General features: G+C 37.4%; 1 protein-coding gene across 2 annotated transcripts in view; it reads right to left on the reverse strand.

The window, feature by feature from the left end:
* LOC115244909 overlaps positions 1-2,669 on the reverse strand; it is a 91,859-nt gene extending 89,190 nt beyond the window's left edge. Inside the window, exon 1 of one of the 2 annotated variants that reach the window (XM_029822924.1) lies at positions 2,615-2,669. The gene's annotated coding sequence lies outside the window, so the exon portion shown is untranslated. The remainder of the gene's footprint in view (positions 1-2,614) is intronic. The other variant, XM_029822923.1, reaches the window with a different exon arrangement.
* Between the last annotated feature and the right edge of the window lie 24,002 nt (positions 2,670-26,671).

A 26,671-nucleotide genomic window follows, 5' to 3' on the forward strand; every position in this document is an offset into this window, starting at 1 on the left:
TCCACCTCGCATTGAAGTCTTAAACTTGCTCTGCTCGCTCACGTAACAACTTTGGCGAGCAACTTGATAAAGGAAACAAAACGATAGACCGCGCAAATAATGGTGCCGTGAGTAAAAATACAAAAACTTTCCCCACCAACAGTTTAAATTTCTTAATTGAAATATATAGTTAAAAGTATTAGCGTGAAAACAATTTTTTAAAAATGCATATTTTCTATATACACAATTTATCATTCATAATCAAGATATTAATTTCATAATAACAATGAATAATTATACTCGGTGTGTTTGAAGAATAATTAATGGCGCGTTTTACTTAGGATAAAAAAGGGATTCACTTTTAAAGCGGATTTGCGTACCGCGAATTAATTTCGAAAATAACTCGTGACAGTTACTCTCCCCTCAACGGGCACGTGTGGGAGGCGAACGTTCAATATTTAAATGTTTAGCTCGACTTGCCGAGCTCTGGGCTTTATCGTCGAATCAAAAGCCAACGGAAAAAGAGAGCGCTTGAGCTCGAGCGCGTTACAATACTCCTGTCCATCCTCGCGCGCTCGATGAAAATGTTCTCTCAGTCTTTCGCAATGCGTTAAAAAACTCCGAGAATCGCTAGTCGCTTTTTGTGTCCGATATATATCAAAAGCGCACCGCAGGATCCATCCGGGAGATGCGCCTCCAGAAAAGAGAGGTGCGCAAGGTACAATATAAAATCAACCGTTCATTTAAATATAAACGAGCCGCGTTGGACAAATACGTTTTCGTCGGATGAACACGTTATTCCCCTCCCCTCTAATTCACGATCTCTTTTCTCGTACGTACCACAAGCGACGATACAATGCCGAGGCATCGTGTATAGTATAAGCCGTATTTACATATCTTGATACATACATACACATGAGAAAAAATCGATGGCAGCCAAGATGGCCAATCAAAAAACGGAAGGCAAGGCCCTACGCACGGACCGTTCTTCGTGTTACACGTCGCCCCGAATATATGTGCATGCATAGGGTGTCCCGGACTAATCGAAAAGCATTCTAAAAGAAGACGTAAGAATATGAGACGGAGTAGATGTTACGGAGAGCTAATCGTCACTCCTTTCGGGGAATGTAAAAGTCTTGAATGGCCAACGGTTAATGTAATTTGTGCTCGTATCATTGGAATGCGCATAAAATTCAAGTTATGAGCGAATAATGGATGTTTTTCTTAAAATAAAATATCTAATTTTATGACTCGAAGATAGAATCGGTATCTCGTATTTCCATCTCCCTCCCGTTATATGATATACTCCTTGATTACTTTTTTCCATAGTGGAAACGTCGAGGAGAATATATCATAATTTGTCGGATCGTTTTCCAATTTCCAAATTTCCATTTTCTCAGTCGATAAACCACGAATGTGAAGTTCCTCCGTGATAAGGTTGGCTTCGATTCAATTTAGAAGCAAAGTTTCGTGTCTTGTTAATGAGACGAAATTTTTATAATTTAAAAATAGCTCGTCATTCTTAGTGTCATCTAAAAAATCTTGAGAATTTATTACGAAAACTTAATTCCACATTCAAAGGCACACTGAACGAGAATGCACGAGGGACACCTTGTATGCAGTCGACTACTGATCGCCTCGCTCACGTCGTGAGCCTATTTGGTTAAACAGTTCGTCGAAAAAGGCACCTACTTAAGTCCAGCTCTCCCCCTCTCCCCCCCTCTCTCTCTCTCTCTCTCCTCTCTGACGGCTTTTATCGGCTTCTGTCGTCGCACAAAACCGTAAATTCTCCTCGCGTTTCATTCGGAGGAATAACGAATCGCTTGTTTCCGAGAAAGGCGATACACGCGCGAGGGAGGGTCTAGAGGAGACCAAGAGAAAGAAAGTCCAGGGTTTATCGTAAACGACCCATTTTATTCTCACCACGAGAGCTATTCGTCGCGCGAGGACGAGGCGTAAAGACGTCTAGACATTATTATTTAGGGGGGAGGGGGGGGAGGGGGATCGAACCGCGCCGAGAAGCTTGCGGCTATCTTGCGGGAGATATCCGATAGAATGAAAGAGGGAGTGTGTATAGTTGACTATCGATGCTTAACACCAGGAATGATCGCTGCTTATCGCCCACCAAGTCGGAACGCGTCGATGTTAAGGCTTGATATTGAAATATCTTGATTTCGCTACCTCTAGTGTTTTCTAATTCGCTTCTGCGTTACTTTAAGCGTAATTTTACAAGGCTCGTAACATTGAACGATAATCGAGAGGATAAAGGATTAAATTATCGTTACACGTCAATTTAATCCATAGGAAATTTTAATTGATTAATGCCAATAAATCGACGGCATTAATTGAGAATGTTGTAATTTTTGAGCGTTCTCGATTATACAATATTTCTTTCCAATATTGTTTTATTTTTCAATAGCATATTTAAAAAAAAAATATTATTTGATTCATATAGTTTGCATTTATTTAATATTTAATATTGTAATATTTTGTATTGATAAAAATCTTTCGAAAAAAAGCTGTACAGATAATTGTTTTGGAAAAAATAACAATTTAACTATTGCAATATTCTTATCAATAATATCGTCAAAATGACATCATATCAAGAATAGAAGATTAAAAAATTGATACGAACCAAAGCAGCAGAAGATTGAATGCGATGTGAGTATCCAAGTCAATGTTGGAAGGCCAATATCTGAAACAAAAACATAGCAAACATTATAGAAATAAAAACATTAAAAAATATTGAATCCTATCAATCCGGCTCAATAAAAAAAACAACAAAAACAAAAAAAAAACAAAAAACGCGAGGATTGAACGATTCTTTGATACGAAATAGGTGGTTTTTAGCTCGAAACGGAACGTTACCCTAATGGATGATAAACCACCGATATCTTTTCCCATCTGCCATTTGACTATCTATTCTTCTGTATCATACCCCGCTCTTATAACCGATAATATCATAGGACAAAGCATCATCATGTCTCTCGTGAATCGACCATCGAGCCGTCGATTCGCCGTTTTCGAAATATCGAACGTTCAGCGGAAGGTCATCCCTATACCATTTCCAACGATACCGCTCGGTATCGTTAAGAAAATGATAGTTCCCGGCGCGAATCGGCGGGAAAAATGGAACAGCAGGTGCCCGGCTACGCAAGCAATCTGTCAGTAGGTGGAACCGTGTAATGACGTAGCGCCGATTCTTACCAACGTGTGTGCGCGTTGCGTGCAACGTTCCCCGGACTATCTCTAAACTCTTTCTGCGTCCTCCCTCGGTAACATAATAATTAGAGGAGGAATCAGAATGCGAAATAAGCTGCATTTTTTTATCAACGCGTTTTATACTCATTAATATTTACTAGGTCCAATTTTTCATTCATATCAAAATTATATACGAGAAAGAAAGTATGTATTCACGTGTAAAGGGGAGGAAAAAAAGGTGCGATTTGACAGCTAACAAGTAATTTTCAAATTTTAACTGGAAATCGTTTAAAGCCGTATGATTTTATTAATCGCGTGCTAATATGTCGAAAAATAAATCGCGGCGTAAAAGGGGTATCAGCAGAGCCTGTATAAGGAGTTAAATGCTGAACATGCTCCGAACCACTTAGTTACGCCGTCCTTAGTTTCCCCTCCGTCCCACCTTCTCGCGTGCAGATTAGAGCGCTCTAGAAGCGGATCCTATTACATTCTATTTTTTGTTCCGTCACGCGGGAAAAACAGAGGAGCAAGACGCGTATAAATTTCGGCCTAATTTTCAGGGATCTCGTCGAGAGACTTACGATCATGCAAATTCCGCGAGATTGTTCGTGCTCGAAGGTCGGCCTTCGTTTCTTAACGAAGATTTTTCTCGTCTCGCCGCGCGAAACAAATAATCTCCACGACGCCGTCTCGTATACAACGCGACACAAGGCGGTAGTTGAGGAAGGAAAAAAAAAAAAAAACTGTGTCGGCACTTTTTCCACGTCGGTTAGGCTTAGCCGAGACAATCGGTTTTTTCCGTGGAAATCCTTGACACCGATCGTGGTTCGCCTTGCGCGCTCCAAGATCGACAACAATGGGTCGTTCCAACGATCGGAAAGTGTCTCGGTATGAAAATCCGCAGTTTTGTGCTAAAGCCGCTTAAAATTCCTCTCTAAACTAGTATGAACGCGAGTGAGAGAAAAAAGGAATAATCTCACCACTGCGCTACGGATCTATGAATTATTCACAGTTGTTATAAAATAAAAAAAAGAAACAGGCAGTTCTCGTATCTACCGCAAAATTCGTTAAATAAATAATACTGAGATGAATGAAGCTGTATAAAATGTAAAACGTAATGCAGAATATTTATTCTCTTATTTATTCGCGTAAACAATCAGAGTAAGAGGGATGTGAAATGATGATTAAAAGCGGTTTTATTTTACAATAATCAATATTATTTTATGAGTTGAATCAACTGCAAGTTTCCATTTTAAATGAAAGAGTTTGAATAAACACCAAAAGTGCGTTTAATTTTATGATATTAACACATAAAATAACGGTGTATTTTTAAATTTAAATATCTCTGATATTAATTAAAATTATTTACAATTATATGAAAATAACGCGTGTAAATAAATATTTCCGTCATAGGAACCTTACTCCTAGGCCAAAGATGTTGCTTTTTCGTATCTAAACTATATAAATCTTTACAGTTTATATCAAGGAAATTTCAAATGTAATGAACTGTAAATGTAATGGTCTTTAGCTGAACAAACGCGAATCACAAATACATTTTAATTAAAATTTTCCCAAAATATAATTCTAAAAATACGTCATACGTATATATATATATATATATCTTACTTTCCATACGATTTATTTGATCAATACCTTATATACATATTGTATATCGACATAGAACATTCATTATTTTGCTTCCAATTCCTAAACATGTATTAATAATTAATTACAATAAGTATAATTAATATGTAAATGATTACAATATAATCAGATGTATAAATGATTACGAGAAATTACAATCGGTAATATTACATACATACATATACACAATCAGTAATATATTATCAATGATAATATTGCATATTAATGTAGCCAATAACGGTGTTCCGGCAAATGCGTACCATCCCGTAATGGATCGATTCGAATTGCTCTTATAAAATCGAGAATCGATTGAAAACGTGTTTGGGTCTCCTGGATAGTGAAGAGGAGAGATTATTGACCAAATCCCCACCCTCTGAGAAACGGCATCTATAATGGTATGCGACCGCTATTATTGCGGTCTGCCGTCCGACAACCGTCACGCGTACCTACGCGCGTAACGATCGTAGGAGACTTCCGAAAGAGAAGGAAAACTCGGACAGAGTAATAATCCCGTTGAAAACTACGCAATTACGGTAATGCGGCGCAAAGACGAGGATGCGGGAGAAATGGAAACACAGAGTGAGAGAAATAAGTTTGTAATTCCTGGAGCGGGTGTGGCACGTATACAGGTAGTAGCTTTAAACAAAATTAAGAAATTGAAAAATATCGAAAGAATACAGTAAATAAAACCATGAAATATAAATGAATGTGATATAAGCGCATGTTATTATTTAAGTAGAGTGAGCTATGGATACACTTCTCTCTTTTTAAATTTCTTATAGTATTTAATGATAATTTTCAATAAATGTTTAAATAAATATAAATATCAATATTTATATAAACATAATATAATATTTATATAATATTTATATAAATAAAAATAAAGTTTATTTATATATAAATACTTATTGAAAATTAGAATTAAATACTATAAGAAATTTAAAAAGAAAAAAGTATCCAGATAGCTTATTCTTCTTAAAAAGTAATACTCGCGTTATGTTTCATGATCTATATACAGAGTGAGTCACTAGAAACTGAATATCTTCATAAATATTAATTTTACATAAAAACGTTTCAGACAAAAATTAAATAATTTTAAAAGGGCTACATTTTAGTCGTCTTACTTTTCTATTAGGTGAGGGCAGGTGACACAAATGTTTTTGTGTAAAATTAATATTTATGAAGATATCTTAGAAGACAGTTTCTAGTGATTCACTTTGTATATATAGTTTCGCATAATATAAAAATTAACGTATTTTTTGTGTATCTAAAAAAGGAGAGATCAAATAAAGATTTTTTTTTTTTTTTTTTAATGATAAAATTCGACTACAGCGGACACGTGACATACATCGGCGCTTTAAATTGAAATGTGAAAAATGTAAGTGACAGATTTAGCGGACTGTTTGTCGCTCCTCTGTTTCTGGTGTATATGCGCGCGCGCGCGCGTGTGTGTGTGTGTGTGTGTGTATGCACACGTGTGCATAGATCCTTCCGTTTTCTCCGCGCGACCGTGAAAAAGAAAGGACAAATGCCGCGTGCGAACGCGACACAACGAATTCCCTCGCTCTTGGGAGCCCCCGGAGCCGGCTCCGGGGGCTCCACAGCTGAATATTACATCGCGCCGGCACGGTGCACGCAATTGGATGTCAAATTCCTCCTTCCCCCTTTTCCTCCACGTAGTACATACACACGCGCGCGCTTACGTGTCGTGCGTTATCCCGAGGCGTAACTCGTACATACGAAATCGCGCAACTCGACGCCCGGCGCACGACAAACTTAAGAGCAGCTAATGTTTACGTAGTCGCAGGAATTAAGGATACGCCCCCTTCCAGGCCTCTTCTCTCAGCGTAACTTGACGTTGCATAGTCGGGAGTCGCATGCGCCGGTGTTTATGCTCGATATTACGAAAGTTACGTCCTATAACAACACTTTACTTCTCTCTCTCTCTTTTACCTTCTTTATCCCGGTCCTCTTCTTCTCCCTTGCATTATTTCACGAAGCGATAAAATTACAAAGTCGAGTGATCATCCAGCAGACGACTATCCTTCGCCACGTGGATACGTATTTATGACCGCGATAGCGCGACATCGGTTCAGAACGAGCGGACCATGAATCCACCATCGCGAAATAATCATTTTCATCTGTCGTTTTTTATTGTAAACGGCCGCCGCTGCGCCAACTGTCGCCGGATCGACATGCGGTGAGATAGTTTCCCAAACCGCGATTGCCAATTTTTTGATTGTCGCGCGCTCTCATAAAGGGAGGTACTAGCTGTCGCACTGATGACAGATACCGTTAAATCGAAAGGGCGGAAATATTCTCTACGGAGAAGTCGAAATATGTATCGGATTTTGGAAGTGGAGCGTTTTGCGTCGATCAATCTCGGAAATTTGTTCACCGACATTTCGGGATAGCAGCCGCGTTAAAGTTTATTCGACTTTGGAAATGACATGTCGATTGTTATGCAAAAATCAGTTAAATCACTCCCGCTCGTGTAGTTTTCAGTAAATGGAGTTTAAAATTCAGAGTTGTGTTTGCTTCATCGATCCAATTACGTGTATAACTCATTTTAATAAATTTTGCCAATTATCATATTTTTGCATAACGTTGTTCTTTCTCTTTCTCTCTCTCTCTCTCTCAATTATATTTAAAATTTGAATATCTTTTCAAGAGACATTAACTGATCTTTTTCACTCTAAACTGATTGAGCACACTTCAAACTCATCTTCATAGATATTCAATGAGAATAATACAATTTCAAAAGACATTGTCGACAATATCAAACGCTCTTTCTACTCTCCCTTTTATATGAGACAGATAAATTGACGATAGGCTTCGTACATATGACGTATAAAAAATTGAATAACCGCTACAGAGTCCAACAACTAACTTTCTTGACTTATGTGTCTGTCTGATTGATCAGGCGTATGCTATATCTTTTTTCATATGCAGAAACGATCGAAAGTTCAACGTTCTGTAGTCAGAAAGTTCACTTCTTGGTTATCATAGTACGTATGACATACGCAACATATTACATTCGCATGCCGGTGTTATTAGCAACAGAATTTGTCGAGAACGTGTCCGACATTTAACATAAAATATTTAATATATCTACAAAAGTGTTATTGTGAAAAGAAAACCCAGTATGAAATTATCATATCGTAGGGGTCAATGGCATTTTTCGATTTCCGTTTTCTCCATACGTTTTTCCGTATAAAAGTTTTAACCCTTAACCTTTCCGTAACGGCAAAACTAGTTGATAAGTGCTATCACTCTATAGCGCAGCACTTACTTACTCTACTCGAGAAGTATTCTTTTTCTTCCATGTGTAAAGTTGAAGCGCACAACTTTGTTCCGTCGTGTGAATAAACACATCTGTGTAAATTATTTACATAAATCGACGACTAAAAAGTTCACGACATTAAGAATTTTATCGACTTGACAAGTCTTCGTCCAGTCTCATATTTAATATCGCGCGTCACAAAATTGGATGCACTGTAAAAAATTTTCTAAAAATTCAGACACATTTTTGTTTAAATTTTCATGGGTGTCTGAAAGGAATTTCAGGCAATCTCTCTTAACCATCAGAATCGTTTTTCTAAAAGTTTAAAAGAGTTTGTCTGAAAATTGAAGTGTGGCTGAAAATTCAGACAGTGAGTCTGCAAAAAAGCTGCAGATACTTTGTCTGAAGTTTCAATCAATTTTTGTTACAGGGTACTATTCCTCAATCTTTCCGTTTTGTCCCGTTCAATTTTGTAAGACGGGCTCTTGTCGTGGCTCGATCGTGACTGTACATATCAATGTTACAATATAAAATAATTACGGCAAAGGAGATTGTAATTCTAATTAAAACATCGCGTGTCTTACAACGACGCCGTTGATCGACTTCATCGTTCCGGACATCACGATACTTGGTAAGAATCTCAAGGGAGAGACGTGTCTTCGTCGCGACCCGTTCGTGACTGCTAGTTCCACGGCCTAATGAAAGCGGCATCGCGCGCGTAAGAGTGCAGAGCATTACGCGGCACAACAAAAAGCCAGAAATCGATTAGCCCTGACAATTCTCGACTAACGGCGCGGACATTTCTCGAGAGGAACTGCCCGGGAGAGACAGAGAGAGAGAGACAGAGAGAGAGAGAGAGAAAAGAAGAAGAAGAAGAAGAAGGAGAAGGAGAAGAGTCGGCAAAGCCGAGGCTGGAAATTATTATTGTGATTACACGTTCATGCGGGGAAAGGGGGGGGGGACTCAGGATTCCGACCACAGGTATAAAGAGGGAGAGGGAAGGAGATGGAACAGGTAGCCCTGACAATTCTCGACTAACGGCGCGGACATTTCTCGAGAGGAACTGCCCGGGAGAGACAGAGAAAGAGAGAGAGAGAGAGAGAGAAAAGAAGAAGAAGAAGAAGAAGGAGAAGGAGAAGAGTCGGCAAAGCCGAGGCTGGAAATTATTATTGTGATTACACGTTCATGCGGGGAAAGGGGGGGGGGACTCAGGATTCCGACCACAGGTATAAAGAGGGAGAGGGAAGGAGATGGAACAGGGGAACGAGAAAGAGAGGAAAAGAAGTCTTGTCCGAGGATACAATATCCTCGCGAAACGTGCCCGGATTTTATTGAGAAAAGACGAGAGACGAGAGTCGCGCGACCTCCCGTGTGCTACTAAGGTCCCGCAGGCCTTAATCTCGTCGATTATTTCGTTTGGGGATGCCGCCGACAGATGGTGGGTTCGAGAGAACGAGAGAGAATCAATTTCAGGGAATCAGCCCCCCGGGCTGCGTTCTGCCGTTCTCGCAGAAGAAGAAGGGAACGGAAATACCGAGAAACGCCGAGGAGCAATAATCCTGTGCGTCCACATCGGCCATCTTGCTACCCTCTCTTCCCCCCCACCCCTCTCTCTCTCTATAGCGAGAGAAAATTAAAAACTTAAATTGTCGATCGCAATATGCGACCGAAATCAATTTCGCGATTGGTGTTACTGCACTCGACATTGGCGGATAAGGATTTGCGTAACTTGAGGGGAGAATCGAGAAATTGAGGAGAAAATCGCGCGGCACGATTAGAGTTTATATACAATATCGTTTGATGTATTAGAGGTTTAATCTTGATGATATCGAGTTGAAAAAAAATAACAGATAATATATATATGTCATCTTTAATTATAATATAATATTTCTATGTCTAATATAATATTCTTTTAATTCTTTTTCTTTAATTTCTTTTCTTTTCTTTTCTTTTTTAATTATAATATTTCTTGATATTTATATATATATATATACTAAATTTTTCAAAATAAAATACTCTCTTGAAAGCACACTTGGTTATCGAAAGATGTTCATTTTATAAGAGCGTTTCATGAAACGAAAATCTGCAGAATGCGAGATATATATTTCTCTCATATGCGATTATTCAATATTTATCTTTGATTTAAAAAGTAGGTTTACGATACCGCCGAAATCAAACGTAGACACTATCGAAATTCGTTAAATATTTGCAGATTCGGGCACACATAGCGTTGTCTCGATTTCGCGACCCACTGTGTGGATTACTCGGCGAATATCGATTATTACATTAGTGCTCACCGGGCCGTACGAACACCTGCGTTTAAAATCAATTTTTCAAGTTGTCAGCATGCTTTTATCGAGGATATATTTACGAAGTTCGCGAGAGGTTAAAGCGTTCACCCGTAAGCGCGCGCGCGCGCGTAACGAACGGTCGTTAATAAAGTTTCGGCATTTCTCTCACTCTTTCACCCCTCTCGATAATTATCCCGATGTTTCTCCGGCGTCGTAATCCACGTTGGTACGTACGCACGCGAGGAAAAACCGCGTTAAACGATCGATTCGGCGACACGGACGATTTCGGGTTTCATTCCAAAGTGATATCATCCTCATTCTGAAAATTACGTACTCGTTATCTCGGAGAATTTCAAGGTACGTACGTAAATACTATACGCCCGAGATAGGGAGAGAGAACGCGTTTGAATGGACACGCATGTGTACGTACACGTGCAGCGCGCTTACGCGTGTCTTCCTCATTCAGGCGCGGCTCGGAGTTAAAACCGTTTTACCAGAAGTGGCAGCACGTGATTACGATGGTTATTCTTGGCTCCGAAGCTTTCATACACTCGCACTCATTCTTTCTTTCTCTCTCTGAATCCGTACACGTAACTAGGGCGCGTCTCCCCGTGTTCACCCATTGCGGGCGAAAATAACGGGAGCAATCGAGTATTGGGAATGTGTCGTCTCTCGTTAAATTGTAAGTTTCATCACGTGTCGCTTACCGTCCACACCACCACGTAAAGCGCGCTTTCGGCCGTCATTCAACGATATTTAAACAGTCTCGTTTCAATAAAAACACTGAGTAACGCGGTAATGGAGCATTAGGAACATGCGGATATATGATGTGAATTCATAATTGATATATTACCCAACCGGTAAAATAATATCACGTGAAAAAACAAATTAAAAATTTTCACGACGAAAATAAATCACGGCAAAGCTTTTCGTTTTAAAAATCGAGAAATTAATAATATATTTTCTTCTTGAATAATTTTGAATTATTGCAGCAAAAGCACAAATAAAAAGTTTCTTCCTATTTGAAAAAATAATAGAAAATAGTTTAAATCATATCAAATAAAAATTATTCGTATTATATTAAAATTATCACATTATCGTGCTTCATTTAATTTAAATAAAATAATTTTTATATTTAGGTAGAAAAAAATATTTACCGATATACGTAGAATGATACAAGCGCACACGCGATATAAGTAAAAAAATTTATCTTTTCTATATAATAGATGAAAATGATGTAGACCTCAACCACGTTCATGACAAAACTAGGTTAATACAATAGTTCTAGACGAGAGTGCTTTCTGTGGCTATTTCTATAGACATTGGTTAAACAGTACAGTGATTACCCAACATATGATACAATGCTATGTGCAAGTTTGTACAAACTGTTAACCTGAATTATAGACCAGGGATTTTATCCACAAAATAATACTCGTCTCAATGCGTTTTCGGACGGTAAACATCTGATAAAAAAATTCTAATTTTATAAGCACTTTCTTCTATATCTGTACTGAGGAAGATCACAAGGCCTACAAGTAATAAAATTTAATTATTGCAAGAAAACTAATCTTGTTTATTTCAATATGATTTTTCCAACCAAAATGGCAAAATCTGCTTGTTAGCGGTATCTCCTTGCACGTAATAAAAATAAGATGACGGGAGGACCGACAATGCTCGCAGAATCCTCGAGAGGAGTATAAACGTTAAGTGGCGAAGGTAGAATCGCCGAGAGGTTTTCAATATAATCATAAAAGTTTACTTTCGCTTTGACGTTGATGCGAGTGCTCATGACGTAGTAAAAGTCATTATAACTTGCCGGCAAACGTCTCGTTGGGCGTTTATCTACAGTCGGGGAATGGACGTTTAATACCATTTGTTTTTGGCATAACGATACGGGCGTTTCTCGGACCTCTCGGGTACTTTTTTTCTGGCGTGAGCCGAGATAAAATATGTCGTGTGCGTTACGCGCATCGCTGCGTAAAGGCACCTTTACATGGCAGCGTCAAGCGTCGAGCGTCTGCGTAGAAAATTGCGCAGAATCTAATTTCAGCCTAGAATCTATCTCTTTTAAATTCTGCGCATTTTTCTGCGCAGACGCTCGACGCTTAATGCTGCCATGTAAAGGCACCTTAAGAGAACCCCACGCAGCGCATCTGAGCTTTCGAGTTTCAATTCTTTCACCACCGAGTTTTTGCTTATATGAAAAAAATTTAATTTTTTAATCATTTTCATCTATTATATAACAAAGATAGATTTTTTTGCTTATATCGCATGTGCGTTTTTATTATTCTATATCGATAAATGTTTTTTTTCTATCTGAATATAAAAATAATTTTATTTAAATTAAATCAAGCCACATGATAATGCGATAATTTTGATATAATACGAATAATTTTTATTTAGCGTGACTTCAACTATTTTCTATTATTTTTTCAAATAGGAAATTGAAACTTTTTATTCGTGCTTCTGCTGCAATAATTCAAAATTATTCAAGGAGAAGAAAAGATTATTAATCTTTCGATTTTTAAAACGAAAAACTTTGCCGTGATTTATTTTCGTCGTGAAAGTTTTTAATTTGTTCGTAAGCTGTAATTGCTATATGAATTTTCGAACAAAATGAGCAAAAATCCAGATTCTTCACGATTTGTTTCGACAAGAATACAAATGCTTCTCAGATATTTTTCGAAAATTTCTGAATATCGAGATTTAGATAAAAGAATTGTGTGTGATTGCAATTTCACACATTGTACATTTATTTGTCAAAAAAAGTATCTACAACGAGATATTAATTATCAATTGTAAAAAAATGTGGAAAATTTAGCGTTGAATAATAAAATTGATGCATAATCGCAATGAAAAATATTACAATTAAATATTTAATTTGTAAGTCAATGTCTCGCTGTCTCAGAGGATTCTTCAATTTAAGAATATCATTAAGAATAAAATAATAAATTATTTATAAGAATTGATTGTATAATTTGAATTATTCTTCTATTAACTCTCTCTTAGAGTTATACAACATGATCCTTAAAATCACTTTCACAAATTCCCTTCAAAAGTAATAGATATTTACTCCTTTAAATGTTTCGTTCTTCGTACATTGACATTAAAAGATCGAGAGAGTTAAAACGTTGTTACGTTCGCGAGAAACATCTACCCAATCCGTTATCATTTTCTGCATGTAAAAATATACGCAAGGTTCGTATTTGTACGACGTAAAAAGTTACACAGGAAAAGAAAAGTAAAGACGCCCTTCCCGACTTTTAAACTTTGAAATTACGTCCACTTCCGGGGCGCACCGGCGACTTAGGCTGAATAAAATAAAAATGTTGCAAAGTGCACGGATATTCAGAGATGTGTTTTGGAACTTATTTAGCGAGATCTCCACAATCAACTTTCGCACATTGCAAATATGAGACAGAGAAAGAAAAAAAAAAAAAAAAAAAAAAAAAAAAAAAAGGGGAGAAAAGGGTTTATTCCTGATAAGTCGGTCGAGCGCTCTTTATTAAAAGGATACAATTGGCCGTTTATTGTATTCCGCAATCGGATACCCGCAAAGAGTCATAGATAATCCAATGAAACAACAACGAGAGACGAGAATGACAAAGTGCACACGACAACCCGCATCTGCATCAGCGAAAAAAAAAAAAATAGAGAAAAGAAGAGCGGAGAAAAGGAGAGAGGGAGAGAGCGAGTCGCGTTCGATAAATTTGTCCGCGTTTATCGTTGGCAATTCCATCGTGCACACCATGGGGAGAGCAGTCCTTTATATTTATTTAAACAGAAAGTTAATAAACCTTCCTCCGCTTTCAGCCAGTTGGAACGTAGAGCTACTTCTCTTCGCCCCGCGCGATATTTAACACCGAAGTTTCCAGCCGTGGAGTACGCAATTCCACTTTTGGTTATATTTGCGCCGCGAGTTTTCCGCAATCATAACGAAGTTCTCTCCCTCTCCGAGAGGAAAGTTATTTAATTCGATATCGGTGAGAGTAGTTCTCTATCGGCGGAGATCTTCAATTCGTTAATTAACGAAACACGTAAGTATGTACGCATTTAAATCATCAATATTCTTAATTCGTTGAAAAAAAAGTTATGCCTACATCTTACAATATATAATTGTTGGTTATTAACAGCGCTCCCATCCAGTCATCGGACCAAAAAAAAGTGAAATAGTGACTGCTTTTTGACAGAAAAAGTGACAGAAAATAATTTTTAGGTATTAAAATAGTAACCAAAAATTGTGTATTGTGTAAATTTTCAGAATAATTAAGGCCATATAAGCAAATAAATAAATAAAAAGCGGATCTATATTTGGATAGCCTAACAAATAAATAAAAAATAATAAAATGTAATAATAAAATAAATAGTGCATTTTATTAAATATGTGATCAAATAACAATTATTATCAAACGAGCAAAAATATGAATAAAATTCTTATGTTTTACAAATTTTGGACGTATATTAGTGACTTTCTAATGACTTGTTAAAAAAAAAAGTGACTTAAGTGACTGGGTAGCAGCGCTGATTATTAATTAATGGCAAGATATTCACGCGAAAAAAATTAAATGCAATTTAATAAATATATTCACTCAATTCCACCTTCAACTCTGCGTAAAAACATACATAAAAATTTTTGTACCTTTTACATCAAATTCTAAAGCAGGAGCTCTTGCGACGGAATTAAATTTGATAACATTCGACATGTTGGTAGTCAATGCGTTAAGGCAATTCACGTCACGAAATCTTGTTTCGTTCTCGCGCAGATTCTGCTATATCCGCAAGTGAATTACATAATTTTCCTTTGGAAGTAAAAAGAGTTGATATGCAAAAAGATTTTCGCGCGAGTTTATCGAGATTGTAAACACGTAGCTTTTTAGCAATACGATATGATAAAGTTTGATTGGAATGAGATTGGAAATCGTGATAAAGAACTTCACAAAGATCACCGATTAATTATCGCACGTCATCGGTCTCTTTCATTTGCCAATTTGGCGATGTTGTATCCGTGAAAACATCGCTGTGCGAATAACGGCGTAATTTTTCGTGATACGTGTAATGGATACGATGCTCGAAAATAATTCGACGTTACGAAGAGAACGTGAAGAGCAACCGGAAATAACGAATTTCGCGGAATGGAAATGGAATATTCTCGCGGTCGAGGCCGCGGCGAAAGATTCGCGATTTAAGGGAAGAGATTGCCGTACACTCCGTAATAAGCAATAAACGTCCTTTTATTTCTTCCTTCTCTTCCTTCCGTCTCTCACGCTAAGCTTGGTCACCGGGGCGTGACGCGATAAATTATTCATATCTGTTTTATCAAAGTAGTCCGCGAATTGAACGCTTTTACGTGCGCTTCCCGAATCTTCGTTATTTATTGATAAACAGCGGACAAGTACCACATGCTACCGCCAAACTAAACAAATGAGAGCGAATAGATAAGCGAATGAGAGTGAAGATATATATAAGCAAATTTCTAAATAATTTTTAGGTATTAAAATAGTAACCAAAAATTGTGTATTGTGTAAATTTTCAGAATAATTAAGGCCATATAAGCAAATAAATAAATAAAAAGCGGATCTATATTTGGATAGCCTAACAAATAAATAAAAAATAATAAAATGTAATAATAAAATAAATAGTGCATTTTATTAAATATGTGATCAAATAACAATTATTATCAAACGAGCAAAAATATGAATAAAATTCTTATGTTTTACAAATTTTGGACGTATATTAGTGACTTTCTAATGACTTGTTAAAAAAAAAAGTGACTTAAGTGACTGGGTAGCAGCGCTGATTATTAATTAATGGCAAGATATTCACGCGAAAAAAATTAAATGCAATTTAATAAATATATTCACTCAATTCCACCTTCAACTCTGCGTAAAAACATACATAAAAATTTTTGTACCTTTTACATCAAATTCTAAAGCAGGAGCTCTTGCGACGGAATTAAATTTGATAACATTCGACATGTTGGTAGTCAATGCGTTAAGGCAATTCACGTCACGAAATCTTGTTTCGTTCTCGCGCAGATTCTGCTATATCCGCAAGTGAATTACATAATTTTCCTTTGGAAGTAAAAAGAGTTGATATGCAAAAAGATTTTCGCGCGAGTTTATCGAGATTGTAAACACGTAGCTTTTTAGCAATACGATATGATAAAGTTTGATTGGAATGAGATTGGAAATCGTGATAAAGAACTTCACAAAGATCACCGATTAATTATCGCACGTCATCGGTCTCTTTCATTTGCCAATTTGGCGATGTTGTATCCGTGAAAACATCGCTGTGCGAATAACGGCGTAATTTTTCGTGATACGTGTAATGGATACGATGCTCGAAAATAATTCGACGTTACGAAGAGAACGTGAAGAGCAACCGGAAATAACGAATTTCGCGGAATGGAAATGGAATATTCTCGCGGTCGAGGCCGCGGCGAAAGATTCGCGATTTAAGGGAAGAGATTGCCGTACACTCCGTAATAAGCAATAAACGTCCTTTTATTTCTTCCTTCTCTTCCTTCCGTCTCTCACGCTAAGCTTGGTCACCGGGGCGTGACGCGATAAATTATTCATATCTGTTTTATCAAAGTAGTCCGCGAATTGAACGCTTTTACGTGCGCTTCCCGAATCTTCGTTATTTATTGATAAACAGCGGACAAGTACCACATGCTACCGCCAAACTAAACAAATGAGAGCGAATAGATAAGCGAATGAGAGTGAAGATATATATAAGCAAATTTCTCTCTCCTAGTCAAGTCGAAAATGTATCTCATACATGCTGTTTATTTTCTATTCTACAGAATAATATTTAGGTCTTCTCTTCCCTCGAATCTCAGTTAAATATTTTTGTATGAAAAACGAGAGAAATACATAAAACAGATTAGAAAGGTGCGTAAAAATATTTAAAAATCAATTTAAATAAAAACAAAAGATTTTAAGACATTGATATTTATTTTCAAACAACCGAAAAAAATTGGAGTTATTTAAAAATATTTCTCGACAGGTCGTTCACATACTAGCTTGTCTATCTTAACATGTGTAAAAATACAAAGTGTCATTCACGGTCACCTGTTCATCACCCTTTCTAAAATTCCCGTTAACGAACGTTACACACCATGACAAGCCATCGATTTTTAATGGCTCGTTAAAAATATAAACTGACAGAGACAACTCAACAATCGCCGATGCTAACGATCGACGTAACAAAAGAAAAAGAAAAAAAAAAAAAAAAAAAAAAGGGCTTTACGTTTAAGGGATTGTCAAAGATTTAACGAATGTTATTTATCCCGATGAGAAAGCCCTGGAAATCGGCCGTTAATCGAGCCGCGAGCATCGAAATCGCGGTGGAAAATATCGGATATCGCGCGCGCGGATGGATAGGAAAGTAAACGAGGCAATATATGGGTAAAACTGGAAACACACACGGTCGATCGTAGCGGTAGTTACAGCAGCCGAGCGCAACGCGTTCAAATATGCGTATTGGAGCTCGGCCGATTAAAATCCTGTTCTAGGGGGACACAGCGTCGATTTAAACCCAATTATTAACGGCGAACGAGAGCGAGCGCATTAACGTTAAGTGGCCTAGCCCGCATCATGAACATCGTGTGACGTTGGATCGAAATAATCGCGATTGCCCTGTCATCGCCTTGTCATTCTCGATGTTAATATTCGATATGTAACGCGCGACGCGGTCGATTATCTTATCGGATGCTCGTGCGCGTGTCGTGTGTAACGAGTAACAATTTGGGTGGTTCTATTTACTTTATCTTGTGCCTTGTGCGCCTCCATGTGACATATATAATTTTGACTTTCTAATTTACAATTGATGCGCAAAGACGTTAACAATGCAGTGCACTGTATTACAGTAATCAAATTGGTTATCAGTGGTAATAAAAAATTAGGGTAAAACTTAATTCCTCGAAAATATTATGATTACTGGTAAGGCATACTTAGTTAATTTTTTTATAATTTATTGCATTGAAAGTTATAATAAATTTAATAATACTTAAAAATAATTAACAATTTAGTTAATTATCGAATATACATAGCATTTTAGTAATTTTATTTACTCTTATCTATGGGATTACATGAAACAATTCTTTTTGTATGTATATTTTGCTCTCTTCTGACAAAAGTTAAAAAAAAAATAAATAAAAGTTAAATAAAAATATCACGCTGCATGAAATATGCGATTGACACAAAAATTTTTTGCGATGACATTTCGGCGGAAACGGCCGTTTCCCCGAGACATTCCGCAGGGATGGATTTTCGTTGCCACATCTTATTTTCTCAGAAAATGTGTGCGTGTGTATGTCAACCGAGTACGCTAAAAATAACGGGGAATTTCACTCTGTTTGCGTTACGCGACCAGCGAGGGTACAAAAAACCGAATTTAAATTGCATTCCCGGCTACGAGTACCGATAGCGAGTGCATACTGCATCTCGCGTTTCTCTCTCGCGGATAGGCAGAAAAGATCTTTCTCTCTCTCTCTCTCTCTTTCGAATGGAAAAATAAAATAATCTGTCTAAACGAAGCGACTGAGCATTTCATATTCAATTACCGAAAAGCGTAGCTTGACGTACGCCCGCATTTTTGTAATACTGAATAAGCAAACATTATCTTCGGACGCCTTGTGGAGGGTAAACCGTAAACATATCGCGTTTCACGCGACGCACACACGATGCGTGTACGCATTACACGCGAGACTAGGACCGTTCAACTTACAACAAGCGAGTCTCTTGTATCCGCGGTCCATGGCACGCGGTTTACGTTACATAAGCGTTCCGCAATAATCCCCCTATAGCCTGTGTACGCGATTCATTACCTCCAGTATCGCCGCAATACTACACCGCAAGAGATAATTTCGAGTCGCATTATTATGTCGCGCGATAGACAAACTATGCAACTGTGTAAATAATAACTTGCAGTCGACGATAGAAGAGAGATGCCTTTCTCCCTCCATTTTGCATGAATAAGCATTCGTGCTCTATCGCACGAGAATAAATATGGAAAAAAATTTTGCGTCCCCCTTTTCTTTTTTCATGAAAATAAATTTTTTTTTTTTCAAATACAATAGTATAAACGTTTCACATATACTGATAAAACGATTTATATTAAAATATTACTCGATGCAACAGCAGTACTTCTACGCGAAATATTCTGCGCGCGAAAAATAAAAATCTTAAATGTTTATTCAAACATACATAAACAAATAAAATAATTTTATAAATTTAATAACAAATAAAATTAACTGCCTTATAAAATGCATTTGTAAAATAAACTCTATATAATTACATAAAACAGAACGTATATATACATAATTAAGTTCTGTTTTATATCATTATATGATGTTTATATTTCACAGAAGTTTTAAAATGTAATTACAATAACAAATTCGAAGAAGTATGTCAATGTAATTGAGAAAAAGTTCGAGAAAAAAAAATTGAGAAGCGCTTAATTTATATTGAAAATATTTCGTAAATAATAAGAATATGTTATTTCATAAATATATCCAGAAAAGTCTTATAAAATATTTCAAAATAAAACGTGTATAACTTTATAAAAATGTGAGAAACAAGAATTATATCTTGCAAAATACCGGCAAGCGACGGATAAAAGTTTCAAATCACGTAATTCGCAAATACTCGTATAAACACTTTTTTTTTTTCGGTGGATTAAAAAAAGTTCCCGTACCAGTGTTAATCTCTCTGTACATCACATGTCGACAATACGATTAAGTATAAAGAATCGATTTTGCGATAAAAAAAGGCGAGTCCCGCACCTGCTTTGATTTATTGCTCGATAAACACGCTCGCAACAAGCCAACGTTCGCGATGCGGGCGCTTTTTCGCGGACGAAAAAAGAAAAATTAAAAAAAAGAGAAGGAGAGAGAAAGAGAGAGGGGGGGAAACAAGAAAAAGGTCAAGCAATTCGCGCCGCGGTTACGTTTGCACTGTCACGGCGAAAATCCCGCGATGGCATCACAGATACGCCGCGGATTTTCCACGTGTGTTTAGAGCGTGAAGAGGGAAAAAAAAAGAGAGAGAGAGAGAGAGAGAGATGCCACGACTAGTCGGGAATGCAGGGAAAGGCGAGATTCACATCGGTCCGCGCGCGAGCGCGAGCGGGCATTTGTTCCGAGATGATTCCCAGATGCTTGATCGCTCAAGCAGATATAATCCCACGAGCAGGCAAACCGGGATGATTTTAAACAAAGGAAGCCACCCGGTGAAGCATGATCGAAGTTCGCCACGGTACGTGGCCGTTCTCCTCCATGCCGCCGTTCTATCGGCCTTTAGACGCGCCTTCAAACCGCCGGGCACGAACCGACCTTCGCTACAACACATTAAGGTGCGTCCAGACTTGCAATGTTACCGCGAATCGTATATTGTGTCGCCGGTTATGTTACAAATGACGGCACGCTGTGCCGCATGTCAAAACTTCACTTAGTCAACTTGGGACCCCGGAGTGACAGGGAACAAAGTGAGCCGCGGCAAGTTTACCGATTCTAAAAAGATGCGGGATGTAAAAAAAAAAAAAAAAGAAAAAGAAAGAGTAAGAAAAGAGAATAAGATCCTTTATGGCCTTACTTTTCTCAAGGTAAATTACCCTATTAAAGGGCATTTTTCTCTAACCTACCTACCCCGGAAATATAAGAATCGTAAAGAGAGGCCGAGACCCTTACCACGCGCTTTACTCCGATTTTTAAAAGCGGTATAGGCTCCGCTCTCATATAGTATCTCAGTTTACGTTTCGGGACAATGGTGAGTTTAACCATGGCTACCTAGAAAAGGGTTTTAGAGCGCGACCCTTAGTGACGTTATGGCCGTACAAACGCACTTGTCATCACTCCCAACGTCACGCGCGTTCACGATATACAGAATTACGATATATGCTATAAGACGCGTTTATGGTTCTGGACGTACCTTTACACAAGAACGCGCATCCGTGAAGCGCTATAGTCTCTCGCTTCGGCGAGTTTATAATATAGTCTTCTCCTCGGAGCTGCCATAGAGCGCGATGGTCGGTGGTAGTGTCGTTGCCCGGTTCTCCGAGGAAACTCCCGAGGCGAGAGCACAAAGGATCCGAATAACGCGGCCGAACATCATCGCGAAACGTCATCGGCTTTTCTTGCGATACGTCGCGACGTTGATTAACACGACCGCCGTTCTCTTCGGGGAATAATGTTACGAGTCACGATAAATATAAATCGGACATTGCCTTGGGATTATATGGTAATGAATACATATATTGTTTTAATTAAGAATAAGAATAATGGATATTTCCACGTCTTAATGCGCTCGATGTATTTGACAATATTATACAGCAAATATATCTTTGTATGCGATGCTTGATTCGGATTTTATTTAAGCTGGAATAATTTAGTAATATGTATATATTAATAAAATTTAAAATAAGATGTATTAATAATATATAAAATATGATCTTTAGAGATATATTAATAATATCTAAAAAAATTCCAGAAAATCGTCTTTTTATTGGAAAAATAAATAAATTAATTTTGCTGTCAATTAAATTTGTAATTATTATTTAAATTTTCCTTCCTTGAAAGATGCTTAAAATACATATACGTAACGTTATCATTTTTTTTTCAAATTATAAGCACGGGAGATAATTCCTGCTCGCGATATTTTAGATATTCAAGTAGTCGAAGACTCGACATATTGAATTTAAAATGTAGGTCATCGCGAACGCGCGCGAGAATGTGACACAATAGCGCGTAGCGATGCGCATAAGCGTCGATTATTTTCCATCAATCCTTTATCGAGAGCGCGGCGGAATAGGACCGTGACTTTCGGTTTTCCCCGCGACGGCCTTATCGCGTTTCGAAAGCATACACTTCTACCACACGCGAGCCCCGTTCGCTATACAGAGCAACGATGTTGCCGATAATGCGAAGAAAGCATAACCCATTAAGCGGGAGTTGTGAGTGGCGGCGGCGGCTTTCGCAGCCCTCTCTTACTGCATTTTCCTCGAGGTGGTACCGCAAGGTCTCCGCCGACGTCCCTTGTGTTCCCGATTCAGGTCACTCTCGTGCAGTATACACGTCGGAGATTTATAGAATCTATATAACTTCCATTACAAAATATGTACTTCCGTATCGGTTTCGTATCATTGTTTCCTCGTCATCGTAACTATTCTCTTACCGTATTTATACGAGAAACCGATATTTTCGGAAAAGTTTATTAGCAAATTGTTTAAAAAATCCATCTTTTAAAAAATTAAGCTCGTGTGCTACAAACTTACAAAATTCCCATAATAAATTCATAATTAAACATATTCATCAAAAAATAGATTCAAGATAATTTAGGAATAAGTACTTCTCGATTTAAATTATATATATTGCATACGTGTATGTTTATGAATAATTCTTTTAATAAAAAATGTGATTCTCTTAATAAATAATCGCTTTTATCGCTCTTAGTTATGACGAATTTTCCCCATTTTTCACGAGAACAAAAAAAATAATTTCCGTTAATTTCCTAAAGATATTAAATAAACGAGAATAAAGATAACGACGGAAATAAATTTTTCAAAAAGATAAATGTACCGTTCATGAATAATTCCATCAAACTTCCTAATATCGTTAAATAAAAAAAAAAAAAAGTGAAAGATAAAATGCCTAACTTTATATTGTCATCGTATCGCGAAAAAGTGAGATAACACGTAAAAGCGCGATTCATAGCCGATTTCATCTATTCTCGTTAAGTTTAACGAAATGTTAAATGTACCTAAGCAAGAAAATTGACAGAGGAGCGCGGATATCTCTCGTAGCAAAGTCGAGATTCTCTCTCTCGGCGCATCGGTCGGTCCACAGTTCGTCTTCGTCGTCACCGCTATTACGGCTACAGGGCCATTCGACGTTTTTCATTCTCAAGGAGCTGGCACAGCCATTCTCTCACGCTAACCGGTAACTGTGCCGCGGAGATTATGCAAAGACAGCATCATCGAGCGAGCGAGCGAACTCTTAGTAAGCGGCTCTTTTTGCCGGTCCGGTCTTTTCCCTTATGCCGTCTAGTGCGAGCGCGGTTAGTCCGACTTCTTTGCTCGATTGACAAAGTTCCGGCGACTTTCTTGCTCCTCAAAAATTAGGGAGGGAAAGATTTATCATGAATCGATATTACTGCGCTGACTCCCCGGTTGCATTTATTAACGCGATACGTCTCGAACGCTAATTAGGCAAAGTCGGATTGCGTGACGCAGTCGTTAAAACATTACCAATAATTACGCTGGCCGTAATTACGTTATCGTTTATTCGTTGTGCGCCGTGGCTGCGATTGCGTTTCGCGCACGTCATTACCGATTAATTGCCTCTCGTCTCTGCACGACAGAGAGGAAAAGAGAGAGAGAGAGAGAGGGAGAGCAATTTATAGAAAAGATCCGAAATAGAGTATAAATTATACAAAAAAGAGACAGAGAGAGCTCATATGTCCCAGCGAGTGCGTAATTGCCGGCGAGACACGTGATGCAATGCGCGACAATGCATCTGCGGTAATTCGATCACCGCGCGCTGAAATTTTAATCGCGATTATACTCGCCGCCAAACTTTGCTCGTCGCTTGTCTTACGAACGTTACAAGCGTACGAGCCTTTTAATCGACATACGCAAGCAGCTGATTTTATACGATTTATTATGTAGCCTGTTTTAAAAATTTTCCAGATCGATTAATTATTGAGTTAGATACGCATGAATTACGTTCGACAATTGTGAATATTGCACATTTAAAATAAAAATACCAATCTCTCTCTCTCTCTCTCTTTCTCTCCGGAATTTTTTTGCTGGAAATTAGCTCGAGATTTCACTGTCATATTTGCATTTCCTTCTACTTTGCAACTTCACTCTATCATCATCGGCCTCTCTCTTTGTTTTCTCGCACGTTCGACGTCGGTTCGTCTCGTCGTCGGGATGAGACGAGCGTTGGCGTGTGTCTCTTGCTCTTTCGTTAGGGTCCGCGTCTCTGTATTCCTCGTTATATTCCCGTTCGAGAGCGCCCTCATTCTTTCACGCGAGAGCCCGGCAACTGTGTGTTGCTGATGATGCGAGAAGAGCATCACCCATCAAGCGTGCGCACAGGACGGCGGCCACGGCGGCCACGGCGGTTCGTCTTTGCCGACCTTCCCTCTTCGTTTTTTTCTCCCTCGTTACCTTCGACTCCCCGACATTTGCACTCGCCGTGCCGTCGATGCCGAGACCGAGCGAGAAGGAAAGAGAGAATGGCAAGGCACACTTATATGCCGCGCCTTTTGTGCCCGGGAGAATGCGAGGTGAGTGCTCATCGCGGCGTGACTCAGCCACACGATTCACCGATTCGATGAAAACGTATTTATCATTCGTTTTCTTTCGCCTTTTTTCTCTCCCTCCCCCTCTCTCTCCCTCTCGTACTCTCCCTTTCTCTCTCTCTCTCGGCGAATGGAGGTTGTATCTCACGCGAGAGTGATCGCATACAAATTTACACGAGAATGTAGCGAGGAGCCACGTCATAAATCCAGCTCAAGAAGCTGCTAATTCTGCGATTAAGTTAAATCTGATTTTCTTATCCTCAAACCACCTGGAGGCTGAATGAACGTTGATTCAGTCTTCCTTCGCAAAAAGAAAATCCGCATTGTTGATGAGCTCAATATGCTTAATTTGTGGGATTTTGCAAGTTTATAAATAGTTTCTAAGCCTAAGCTAATCTCTCGTTTATCTCGAGTTATTTTTCTTTTATTCCCGCTATGTGGAAAAGACATCTGAATAGGATTAGCATATTAATCAATGCGATGTTTAATTTTAAATTCGATGATGTATTATACTGTATTACGTACGTACTTTATTTTTTTATTATTTATATATTTAATTATATTAAAAATATATATTGTTTATCGTAATTAAAAGATATTTCAAGTTTTTGAATTTTGCGTACTTATGTGTAAGTTAATTATTTTTGATTTCATAAATCTGATTAAATAAATAATTAATACAATATAGATATAATAAAATAAATAAATTACGATTAATTAATATAATCCAATAAAGAAGATATTACAATCATGGAATAATGATAACTTTGATATTATATTATCATATTAAATTCTGCAATAATAGGTCATTTAACGATGTCTAAAGTAATTATCAATCAGCGATCAAAAGAATCACTGTAGCCACATCAAACTAAAGCTTCTCCACGAAAGTTTTTCTTTTGTAAGAATTGGAAATACTTTAATAAAGTATCTTTATTTTCTCGAGCGTTCTGAATAATGAATGCGCTGTATTACTTCGCGATACAGAAGTAACAATGAATATTCCCCAAGCTTCTTCTCTTAAATTGTTTACGATTGTGGGAAATTCCTCCTGATAGCGTAAATATGAATCGTATTTAAGGCGGTAATTGGATCGTTTGAAAAAAATATATACGAATTGATTCGCTGCCGGGGTCCTTTTATGAAATCAAACAGATATCAAAAATCAAACAGCAACAATATTGGTATGCTTTCGCCTCGTGCCTTACTTTGGACAATCGTCCATTTTGCGTTTTTTTTTTTGTTTTTTTTTACGCTCGTTAATATTTACTGGTCGCTACGCGGCGTTGATACGAAACGCCATTCTTGTGTATACAAAGTTAAATGCATTGTTCCCTGGTCTTTGCTCGTTCATTATCTACGGTTTCTCGACATTTGCATTTATCTCGACAATAGTATTACAAGACAAAACTTTTCGACATGTATACTATTCAAAAATTTATTATTAGAAATACTATTGTTGAATACTTTTATGACAATTATATTAACTGTTTCTAACAATCTCTGTAACAGATATCTCGACATTGTATATAACAAGAGTTAAAAATACGTGTATATATTTGATAAGCAAATGGTTCAGTTTGAAATAATGAATACAACTCATTTTTTGTCTCAGATTCATTTTAAATTTTTACTATTGTTCAAACATTATTTTTCACTATTGCAATTATTTTTAATCAAAATCTACATTTTATATAAATTATATGTTTTTGTACTTATTTAAGAATAAGCAGTTTTTTTCATTAATATATCATTTTCATTAATATATTTTTAATATAATAAAGAAACTATAAAGTTTTATCCGTAAAACTCTCTAATATCTACTCTATTGTTTAAACATTATTTTTCACTATTGCAATTATTTTTAATCAAAATCTACATTTTATATAAATTATATGTTTTTGTACTTATTTAAGAATAAGCATCATTAATCATTTTTCATATAATAAAGAAACTATCAAGTTTTA

This window comes from Formica exsecta, unplaced genomic scaffold (assembly GCF_003651465.1).
Source record: "Formica exsecta isolate Colony F162 unplaced genomic scaffold, ASM365146v1 scaffold878, whole genome shotgun sequence".
In the NCBI taxonomy this organism is placed as follows: Eukaryota; Metazoa; Arthropoda; class Insecta; order Hymenoptera; family Formicidae; genus Formica; species Formica exsecta.